Source organism: Crocodylus porosus, unplaced genomic scaffold (assembly GCF_001723895.1).
Source record: "Crocodylus porosus isolate Cpor-Errol unplaced genomic scaffold, CroPor_comp1, whole genome shotgun sequence".
In the NCBI taxonomy this organism is placed as follows: Eukaryota; Metazoa; Chordata; order Crocodylia; family Crocodylidae; genus Crocodylus; species Crocodylus porosus.
The window spans coordinates 99,475,379-99,486,717 of NW_017728943.1; the positions used below are offsets into that span (position 1 = coordinate 99,475,379).

Here is an 11,339-nt window from a genome sequence, read left to right on the forward strand (position 1 = left end):
GCATAGCTCCCAGCACCAGTGAAGGTGTGCAAAATTGGGGACCCAACCAACAGTCATGTTGCTTGAAGTAAGCTGTGTGATCCTAGATCAGGTCCTGGGAACATCTGCATGTGAATGATGTGTCCTTAAGTAGTGCATAGTTTGAGTGCGTAGCTTTTTGTTCTGTATTGAAATAGTAATTTAAGGTTAATTTGTTTATGCCTGCTTCTGATATAAATGATCTGGGTACCTTCATATAGAAAATAAAGGTTTCTCATTTTGACTTCCAGGCTTCTGTTCATTTTACCAGTATCAGAAAACAGTGAAGTGAAAAGGCATCCTTTGGGAACCCAGATAACCAAAGGTAAGAATGGATATTACTGTGATGTACATAGGTAAATGCTGTTGGATACTCCAGTTTAATTTTAAAATGGCTTTGAAAACTTTTCCACCACATCTGCATGTGATATTACTGTTCCCAGCAGTGACACCCTCAAACGTTTCTCGGTTCTCCATGTGGGCTGCCCCAGGAAGCAGCAGCAGTACTGTGAGAATGGTAATTAGTGTGGGGCTTGGCTAATTGGCATGGTCATGCATCAGTGCCTGCAGTACTACATAGAGGTGGCTATACTGCTTCCAACACAGAAGGTAGCATGAAGCAGCATGGCATGTTTGGTGGTGCTGGTGCCAGGTTCATTTAGCTTGTGGTCTAGACATGGCCTTTTTCATAATGATTTAATTTATATACAAAAAATGTAGGCACATGCAGAGCTCTGTTTGACTGTAGCAACAGTCAGTTGTACTGACAAAAAACTTGAATGTACATATGGATATTTTTTTCAACTTGTGGCTTTAGTTTGCTAGTTTTGGAGAGGCTTCGTCATTGATCTAACTTTGATTTATTAAGCAATAAATAGACGTCTGCTTTGGGTTATAACATTTCCTGGTAAAAATTCTGATTTTTTTTTTTTTGTTTATTTTGTTACTCTGTCTAATAAATTGGACAACTGCAAAATTTAAATGAATGATTAATAGGTATGATGTCACTCAAGTAAGTTAGGAAGAAATGGTTTTATCTTTAATTTGATTAGGAAAGGTCTAATATACAAGCCTTTATCATACTTAGCACCAGGACCGTTTGCAAAAAAAAAAAAAAAAAAAAAGTGACTTTTCATGTCCCCAAATTATTACTTACTTATTGCCGTTACAAAATTGAGCATGTGATGATGATTTTTCTAAAAGCCAGCCCTGCATTAGGATTTTGAAGATCAAGCTGGGTTGTTTTATCTGAGGTATCATGGCGAGCAATGGCCTGGCTGATAGCCCCTGTGGTCATTGCTTTCCACAGGTGAATGAGAACTTGGTAAACAATCATGTTTGTGTTTGGGAAGCCCAAATCTTGTATTCGTGTCAATGATGGTGGTATGTTATGAATAGGCTTAATAGCAGTGTTTAATTTAAAAAAAAAAAAAGGGGGCGTTTTTCATTATTTAAATTAAGTAATAGAATATGAAAAATGTACAGGTTTTTGTAAAATAACCAGTGATATTGTCAATATTTTTCTAACTGGCTTCTTTTAAATAATTTGTTTTTGTGTCCTGAATCGTATGTATTCTTACAGGGGGACAGAGAAACACTGATAAATCTCTTCAATAACTCTCTTACATCGTTAAAGAAAGAGGCAACACTAAAGGACAACTTACATTACGGAGCACTTCCTAGAAAAGTTTCTGAAAACTATACTTGGTCTTACTCATAGTATAGCTCTGTGTTATTTTTCTGTGACTTAGTCCACCCCCTCCTGCAAGCTTATGTAAAAACAGGACATTTTGTGCACTGTGGTTGATTCCGAAGGGAAAATGCCAAATATATTTTTGAGTCACAGGAATAAATTATCACCCATAGGAATGATTTAACAGTAACAAGGGGTGAACACCTCAAAAGGTGGAAACATTTTTCCGATCTTTCATTTGTACTTGATGGTAGCATTGTAAGCAAAAGTTCCTGAGAGTCATATTTTCAGTGCACCACTAGTGCCATGGATTGGAAGTACGGTATACAGAATCAAAATACCAAGACCTTGCAGCATCTGACCTGTCTGTACTCATCCTCCTGCTGCCTTTAAAGTTGGAAGCCTTTAATTTCTGATGAAGGCATGTGGGATTCACTGTATTCAGTGAAATACCGCAGCTGCCTTCCTGGACCTGCTGCTGGATATACAGGATGAAAAGGAGGATGTGTGATGGTGGCAGAAACCTCACTGGACATGTACAACAAGCTCTCTGCCCTAGTCTGGCAGCCAAGACCAGAGTTCTCAGTGGTACACTGGCAGTGAAGTGGGGTGTGCACCCACCCTGGATCTTCTGTATCTGCCCAGTGTTTCTTTCATAGGAGCTCTTGATGTTTTCCTGATATGAGAAATAGAGTATTTGCAAGGAAATGTTTCTTTGCTAAATTTAAAGGAACAAAAGTGGTAAGGAACACATTTCATTTCCAAGCTTCATCGAGAATATGGCATTACAGACAAGAGGAGATAATAGATTTGGGGAAATATAGCTATTCTGATGCTGTCTTTTGTACTTTTTAATTAGAATTTCTCATTTATTTTAAACTTCCTCCTTTTTCTTCCCTTTTTGCCTTTCATAGGATGTTGCTTAAAATATACATACACTAAAGACACAATAGCATTACAGTCTGACACCATTCCTAAATACTGTTTCCTTAAAAATGGGCATTACGCAAACTGAATTTTTGATGGTCTGTTTTTATGGTTACAGACAAAAGAGCTAGCGTCCCCAAGTAGAGTTATTTGGTGATTATAACCTAGGGTACAGGTAAAGCCTAGTGCTTATTGAAATCCACATTTTGGCGATTTGTCTTCACTGAGGACTGTAAATGTGAGGTACAGGTATTCAAAGAGCCTGAGGCAGAATTGATCCGAGTTGCGCAGTTTTCTGAAAGCAATGTAGTTCAGATTGGTAGTGAACAGAACAGACATTCACCCTTTGATGGGTGGCAAATCTTAGACTGGGTTCTGCCATTTTTAAACCAGTCTGTGCTTCCGTTTTGTTATAGGTCTAGACTGGTTTTGTGTGCCGAACTTCTGTTCAGTTGCAGGTCTGGACCAATTTCTGATCACTAATACTGGTAAAAGTATAATGTCTGTATGTGACCTGTATAAGTATGGTAGTGTTATAAGGCATGGTTGCCAATCTCATAATGCTGAGGAATGATGCATTCCTACTGTGCTGGCTGAGTCAAAAATAAAATAATATTTTTTTGGTGACTTGGCAAACGTTTAGGTTGGTTAAGAGACTGTTTCCTGGAAAAGACGGAACTGAAAATTGAAAGCAGGACCAATACTCTGAAAAATGGTGTTTTTTGTAAAGTTAATTAGGCTGCTTATGGAAATTTGTAGGGGCTAAGGTTGCCAAAAAAAAAAAAAAGTCCCAGTGTGTGCTGGAAAAGAAATGTAATGGTGATACAATAACTTTCCCTTTGTGGTTCCTCACTGTGTATACTCCTTGATTTGGTCCAAAACCAGTGTAATGGATTGTTTTATAGCTTTAGCACAAAGCCCAAGTTAGGAAGTACTTCATGCTGGCTGAACACAGCATCTGATTACCATCTGGTCATCAAATGCTCCCTCCAGCACAATACAGAAATGACTGCTTTGTTAGAGAATGAACTCCCACTGTGTGTGTGTGTGTGTGTGTGTATGTGTATGTGTGGGGTGGGATGGGATGGGAGGGTGGCAGTGAGGAAAAGATTAATTGGAAAAGATTTCTTTCTGGGAATGTATGGAGAACTTTAAACTTCAGTAGTATCCAAAGGTTCAGGAAATATTTAATGGAATTTTAGATCATTTTGCCTAAATTTTGCCCCTTCACAAGCCCTTCAGATTCCTGAAGGTTAAACTGCAGCAGAAAATAAGTTACTTTGCTTTTTTTCTTCTATAGTTTCATATTTATAAAGATGATACATTTACAACCAACATTCTAGATTGTAACATCATTTCTGTTTCTCAATTAAGACTGGATTTTTGGGGGATTTGGAGCGTTACTTTGGTAATAAAAAGTAGGGAGATGTTACACTTCTATATTTGTATAGAACTCACTTGAACAGCAAGTGCATAAATATTTTGAGTCATCTTTAGATGAATGAAATCTGTAATGTGTGTAAACTTGAGGGGATGCCCACACTCTGTGTTGTATATACTTTGTTATATACAACTGGGTAGCTCTATGACCTTAAATTTACAGGAAAAGTAAGTTGAGAAAACAAAATAATAATTTTAATTGTGTAGGCCTTTTATTTGGGTCAGTCTCTCAGGGTTTCCCTGTCTTTTCCTTAGTACTGAAATATCTCAAAAGTCAAAGGGGGCAGGAGGGCACAAAAGCCCCATGGCTCCCCAAAAGCATCTGGGAATGTCTCCTAGCTAAAAAGGAGATGCACACCCAATGGAAGGGAGGGGCCATCACCAGGGAGGATTATACTGTGGTTGCTCGGTGATGCAGGGGGGCAGTCAGGAAGGCCGAGGCGGAGATGGAACTGGGACTAGCTTCCTGGATCAAGGACAACAAGAAGTCCTTTTTTAATTACATAGGGGGCAAAAAGAAGGTTCTGGGTAACATGGGACCCCTGCAGGACAAGCTAGGAAATTTGGTTGTTACACCAGATGACAAAGCTAACATATTTAATGATTTCTTTGCCTCCATTTTCCTGAGCAGGGACTGGAACAGCCACCCCCGCCTCTGGGCCCCCCCTTAGATTCCAGGGGAGGCGCACCTAGGCCCAGGGTTAGTGAGGAACTAGTTAGGGAACTTCTGGAGGGACTGGATGTATTCAAATCAGCTGGTCTGGATGATTTCCACCCCTAGAGTACTGAGGGAATTGGCTGAGGTCATTGCAGGACCCCTGGCACGGCTTTGTGAGCACATGTGGTGCTCTGGTGTGGTGCCAGAGGACTGGAAGAGGGCCAACGTGGTTCCCATCTTCAAAATGGGAGGAAGGAGGACCCAAGAAACTATAGGCCAGTTAGTCTTACCTCAATCCTGGGCTTTTTGAGAGAATTATTCTGGCACATGTCCGCAAAGGGCAGCAGGGAAGATTATGCTTAGAGGCAACCAACACAGGTTCATTAACGGCAGGTCCTGTCACACCAACCTGGTGGCCTTCTACGACCAGGTCACCAAATCCTTGGATGCAAGGGTAGCAGTGGACATAGTCTTCCTGGACTTCCGGAAGGCCTTCAACAGTGTCTCTCACCCTGTTCTCATCAAGAAACTGGGGGACTGGTGTTGACACCCACACAGTCAAATGCGTCGCCAACTGGCTGGAGGGCCGCATCCAGAGAGTGGTGGTGGACGGGTCATTTTCGACTTGGAGGGATGTGGGCAGTGGGGTTCCACAGGGCTTGGTCCTTGGGCCCGCACTGTTCAACATCTTCATCAGTGACTTGGATGAGGGGGCAAAAAGCACCCTGTTCAAATTTGCTGCTGACACTTAAGATGTGGGGGGATGTGGGCATGCTAGAAGGGAGAAATAGGCTGCAATCAGACCTAGGCAAGTTACAGGGGTGGGCGGATGAGAATAGGATGGGATTCAGCACTGACAAGTGCAGGGTGATACACCTGGGGAGGAAGAACCAGCACCATACCTACAGGCTGGGGAATTCCTTTCTCATCAGTGCAGAGGCAGGAAAGGATCTTGGAGTCATTATAGACTCCAAATGAATGTGGGCCGCCAATGTGGAGACGCAGTCAGGAAGGCTAATTGCACCACAGATGCACCAGAGCAGGTCCAAGGAGGTGATACTCCCCCTCTGTGCGGCCCTGGTCAGGCCGCAGTTGGAGTACTGCATCCAGTTCTGGGTGCCGCACTTCAAGAGGGATGTGGACAACATGGAGAGGGTCCAGAGGAGGCCACTCGCATGATCAGGGGAAAGCAGGGCAGGCCCTACGAGGAGAGGCTAAGGGACCTGAACCTGTTCAGCCTCCAAAAGAGAAGGCTGAGGGGGGGATCTAGTGGTCTGTTACAAACTAGTCAGAGGGGAGCCAGCAGGCATTGGGGGAATCCCTATTCCCCCAAGAACTACTAAGAGTGACTAGGAATAGCGGTCACAAGCTGGCAGAGGGTAGATTCAGGCTAGATATCAGGAGGTGCTACTTCATTGTCAGGGTGGCTAGGGTCTGGAACCAACTTCCAAGAGAAGTGGTGGTGGCTTCTATCCTGGGGGTCTTTAAGAGGAGGCTGGATATACACCTTGCTGGGGTCGTTTAACCCCAGTACTCTTTCTTGCCATGGCAGGGGGTCGGACTCGATGATCTGCTCAGCTCCCTTCCGACACTAGAAACGATGAAACTAAGTTTCTGTTACTGTTCTTCTTTATTTCCTTCATTTAGTTTTTGAAATAATATTCTGAGCTCCTCTTATCATCCTTCTTTTATGTGTATATTTTGTATTAAGGGGATACTTTTGACATGAAATTTAGTTAGGTAAAAAACAGAAATAGATCATGTCTAGATCAGGGGTTCTCAAAGTTTTTATGCCACGTACCGGCAAACCATGTCCCAGGAGTCTCGGGGAGTCGTAGTAGCCGCAGCTGACTACGGCCGGAATTTTCAGCTGGAAGACAGGTAACCCTGCGCTCCCTGTGTGGGAGATGCTATGTAATGACCTGGTCTCAGCTAGTCTCAATCAGGGCAAGTCATCCCCTGAACAATATCCCCCTGCAGCAATCCTAGAGCAGTGCCCTTGTGCCCACTGGGCTGCATGGGGCAATTAGGGAAGCCCATCTCCTGAAGTCACATGCAATAGGCCCCACTTGCTTCAGCTCTTAAAAGCCAGGTCCAGTATCCTTGTCCAGTCAAACTGTTAGGCACTGGAGCATGGGTGGTCTTGCCTATTGGTAGTCACCTGAATCATGGATGCAGCCCATGTCAGTTCTAGAGGTCCAGAGGGATCTAGAGTCTGACCTGGATTTGGAAGCTGTAGCCAAAATCAGGATAGGTTGGGGTCAGAAGCCAGGGCTGGAGGAATGGTTAAATGAGGGTTCACTGGGATCAGAAGCCAAAAGCAAGTGCCAAAGATTAAGCCAAAGACTGACTACAGGCCTGTGAAAGAGAGGCCTGAGTGCAAGGCTGGTGACTAAGAGCCCTAGCTAAAGTTGACAAACTAGTGCTAGAGGTGGATCCTTAGATGAGCAGCCATGGGGCTCTTTAGCTTGGAAAAGCGCAGTCTCAGGGGTGATCTGATGGCCACCTATAAGTTTATCAGGGGTGATCACCAGGATCTGGGGGAACGTTTGTTCACCAGAGTCCCAAGGGATGACAAGGTCGAACGGTCATAAACTATTGCAAGACCATTTCAGTCTGGACATAAGGAAGAATTTCTTTACTGTCTGAGCCCCCAAGGTCTGGAATAGCCTGCTATAGGAAGTGTTTCAAGCACCTACATTGAACACCAAGAGCAAATTGGACACTTATCTTGCCGGGATCCTATGACCCCAGCTGACTTCCTGCCTTCGGGCGGGGAGCTGGATTCAATGTTCTTCTGAGGTCCCTTCCAGCCCTAATGTCTATGAAATCTATGACTGCTAAAACTGAGGGAGCAGGTGGGCAAAGTCCAACTTAAAATAGAGATGCTTTGCTCAAAAGTCGAGAGGGAGGATTGGGGCAGATAGGCCTCCTGATGATGAGCAGGGCAGAGGAAATTGCCTAAAGTGACTGAAGGCAGCCTCCCAAATCATAACAGTAGTCATTGGGGAAAATGGTGCCCTGGGTGAACTTGTATTTTGGCATTATTTCTTTTGAGCTTAAGTATGTAGTAGTATTAGGAAAAGTTTCAGAACTAAAACCCTGTGAGGAGCTGCTTGGCTGGATCGGGAGACCTACTTCCCCATGGTATCACCCAGTGATGGCCAACTAGGGTAGGGGGAGAAGGATGGGGAGGTTTGTCTTTTACCAGCCTTGAGGTGAAGATGATCGTGAGCAGCACCAGGTAGGCACCCATGATGATGAGCATCAGGAACATGAGGCGTGGGTGCAGTTAGTGCATGCAGTAGGAGGACTCGTAGAGCTAGTCACAGGCATGGGTTGGCAGGCATTGGTCACAACCTGCTTGCTCCACCCTGTCCAGCAGGTAGTGGTGCCTCCTTATCACTGAGCCCCGCAGTTGGCCAACTTCTACCCACCCTCTCCCCACCCCAAGTCAGTGGTGCTGCTACAGGCAGGTGGGCAGGGACAGTCTAGTGGGGAGGTGGAGGCAGGGTGCGTGGGTATGTCATGCCCTGGGCGGTTGTCCTTATCACCCACCTCTAGGACTGGCCCTAACAAGCCAACATCAAAGGTGGCATGGTAGGTGGAGGAAAAGATCTAGCTAAGAGGGTGTAGAAGGTGGGGACTGATTGCCAGGGGACATTAGACTTGACATTGTAGTGCTAACCCTGCTACAATGAGGTGTTAGAATTAATAGGGGTTGAGCAGTAAGCCATCTTCATACATAGCTAAGTACAAAGACCTGATCCTCTTAACTGTTAGTAAACAAGATTTTTAGAGAGGCTTACCAATAAGTTCAGAGATCCTTGGAGGGAGTGTGTGAATGGATACTAAGGGATACATAGTAGTACTATAAAATACTCATTTCCCCAAACAAATATCAAGGAAGCTATATTTATGTTATATGTAGCCTACTTTCCTTTCTCAAGGGGCTGTTTCCATTCTTTCTGTGTTCAGTAGTTGTCCTGGCACTTAAGGCAGCCCCAAGAAGTCCACTGAAGTACAGTCATTGCTGCAGAGAGGTAGTTCAGATGTAGAAATTGTTGGAAGAAACTATTCAAGACCAAATACATGCAGCAGAAGGTAAGGAATAGGGGAATAAATTTCCAAGAACCAGTGCAACTAATAATTGTAGAGTAACATAGTAGCAGAGCAAAAAAGTCATGTTCTTTTCAGCCTTTTGTTTTTAAAGTACTTTCCCTGGTAGCCAAGTATCCATAGTGCCTTCCTTATAGATGTCAACAATTATTCATTTGGTCTTCGAGGAGGAAGATGAGTTAAAATGTAACTTGTATCAGTAGCAGCCTTGAACTGGGTGGGGATGAATGGAATATAGGCAAGTGGTTTTCAACAGGGTTGCCACAAGATTCCCTCTCCTCCCCAACAGCCACTGCTGCAGGCACTTCTTGGTGCAGCACCAGACATGTCTCTCAGAAAATGGGGTGCTGCTAGTTTCTGAAAAGTTAGAGGGTGCTGTAAGCCAAAGAAAAGGTTGTGACCCAGTGGTGCAGACTATGACTAACAAGAAAAAATGGAGGCAGGTACCAAGAAAAAAATAGACAAAAGTCAGGCTGGACAGTGGATCCAGTACGTCTGTGATTTAAAAAAAAAAAAAAAAGAAAAAAGAAAAAAAGTGTAGTGTATTGCACTTCACATGAATGGCAGCTATTACAATTAGTTATCTTAATGGAAGAAGACTTTCTGTGTTATGATGCTTCACTTAAGAACCAGTATCATCATCAGTGAAATATTTGGACTAAGAAATCCTTTAGATACGGGAGGATAGAATTGAGGACTGGAGCATCAATGTCTCATTGGAAGTTGCTTCTATTTGTCATGAGGATGGGATATATTAGGAAAGAGGGGAATGCTATAAAGTGGGAGAAACTTCTAGAAGAAAGTTAAACAGAAAAAAGAGTGCATAAAGCAGGTTGAAAATGAGGTGTAAGTGAGCAAAGGCCACTTGAAAAGAGTGTTGTAAAAGATAGTTAGTAGGAGAGAAAAATGGAACTGGAGAGTAGTTGGAACAGGAAAGAATGCCGGGGAAACGAGACACCCGTTTCATATGGGGGAAAAAAATGCTGGCGTAAAAAACTTGGCATTTCAATATAAGAACATCATCAATTTCTAGTACATCATCTTGATGTCTTTTAATTTGGAAGGAGCTATAGGTTTTCACATGTTGTGGTCCAAGTATTTTTATTCTAGTTAGAAAATGTTTTTATCAGGTTCATAGAAGTAGGGTCATAAGGGACCTTGTAGATCTTCAAGTCCAACCCCCTGCCTGGGTAGGAGAAAAACTGGGCTTAAATGACTCCAGCCAGGTAAGCATCAAGCCTCCTTCTTAAAGACTCCCAGGGTAGGAGCCAGCACCACTTCTCTTGGAAGTTGGTTCCAGATCCTAGCTGCCCTGACTGTGAAGTAGTTCTTAAGGATGTCTAATCTAAACCTACTCTCCAACAACTTGTGGCCATTATTCCTTGTTATGCCAGGGGGCGCTAGGGGAAACAAGGTCTCTCCCAAACCCTTCTGGTCCCCCCTACTGAGTTTATAGACTGTCACCAGGTCCCCCCTCAGCCTTCGCTTGTGAAGACTGAACAGTTTTGGGTCCCGCAGTCTCTCCATTGTAGGGTCTGCTCTGTTGTCCCTGGATCATACGGGTGGCCCTCCTCTGGATCCTCTCAATGTTGTCCGCATCCCTCCTGAAGTGGGGTGCACGGAACTGGACACAGTACTCCAGCTGTGGCCTGACCAGTGTTGAGTAGAGGGGGAGGATCACCTCCTTGGCCCTGCTTGAGATGCACCTGTGGATGCACAACAAGGTCCGGTTAGCCCTGCCAACCGTGACCTCGCATTGTTGGCCCATGTTCATCTTGGAGTTAATGACTACTCCAAGATCCCTTTCTGCCTCTGTGCTCTCAAGAAGGGAGTTTCCCATCTTAAGTGTGCTGCTGGTTACTACTGCCCAAGTGCAGCACCCTGCACTTGTCAGTATTGAAATGCATCCTGGTTTTGTTAGCCTACTTCTGTAACCTATCCAGGTCTTGCTGCAGACTTTCCCTGCCTACTAGCGTGCTCACCTCACCCCAAATTTTGGTATCATCAGCAAATTTAAACAGGTTGCTTTTCACCCCATCGTCCAAATTGCTGATAAAGAAATTGAACAGCGCAGGCCCAAGGACCGAGCCCTGGGGGACTCCGCTGCCCACTTCTCCCCAGGTTGAATATGACCCATCCACCACCACCCTCTGAGTACGACCCTTGAGCCAATCTGCAATCCATCTGACTATGTAGGCACCAATGCCACAGTCGCCTAGTTTTTAAATAAGGATGGGTTGGGAGACTGCGTCAAAGGCCTTGCTGAAGTCCAGAAAGACTGTCCACAGCGACACCTGCATTCAATGCTTTTGTGACCTGATCATAAAAGGCAGTCAGGTTGGTCTGACATGACCGGCCCCTAATGAAATCGTGTTGGTTGCCCTTGAGCATCATCCCTGAAGCCAGCCCATCACAGATGTGCTTGATGATCTTCTCAAAGAGTTTCCCTAGGATTGAGGTAAGACTGCTGGGCCTATAGTTGCC

The 11,339-nt window shown here is 44.3% G+C and overlaps 1 protein-coding gene across 7 annotated transcripts in view; it reads left to right on the forward strand.

Moving 5' to 3' along the window:
- Positions 1-243: 243 nt before the first annotated feature.
- Positions 244-11,339, forward strand: part of SIPA1L2 (signal induced proliferation associated 1 like 2) — a 196,231-nt gene continuing 185,135 nt past the window's right edge. For 6 of the 7 annotated variants that reach the window (XM_019549856.1, XM_019549858.1, XM_019549861.1 and 3 more), the window contains exon 1: positions 248-343. The gene's annotated coding sequence lies outside the window, so the exon portion shown is untranslated. Of the gene's footprint in view, positions 344-11,339 lie in introns of all 7 variants that reach the window. The other variant, XM_019549862.1, reaches the window with a different exon arrangement.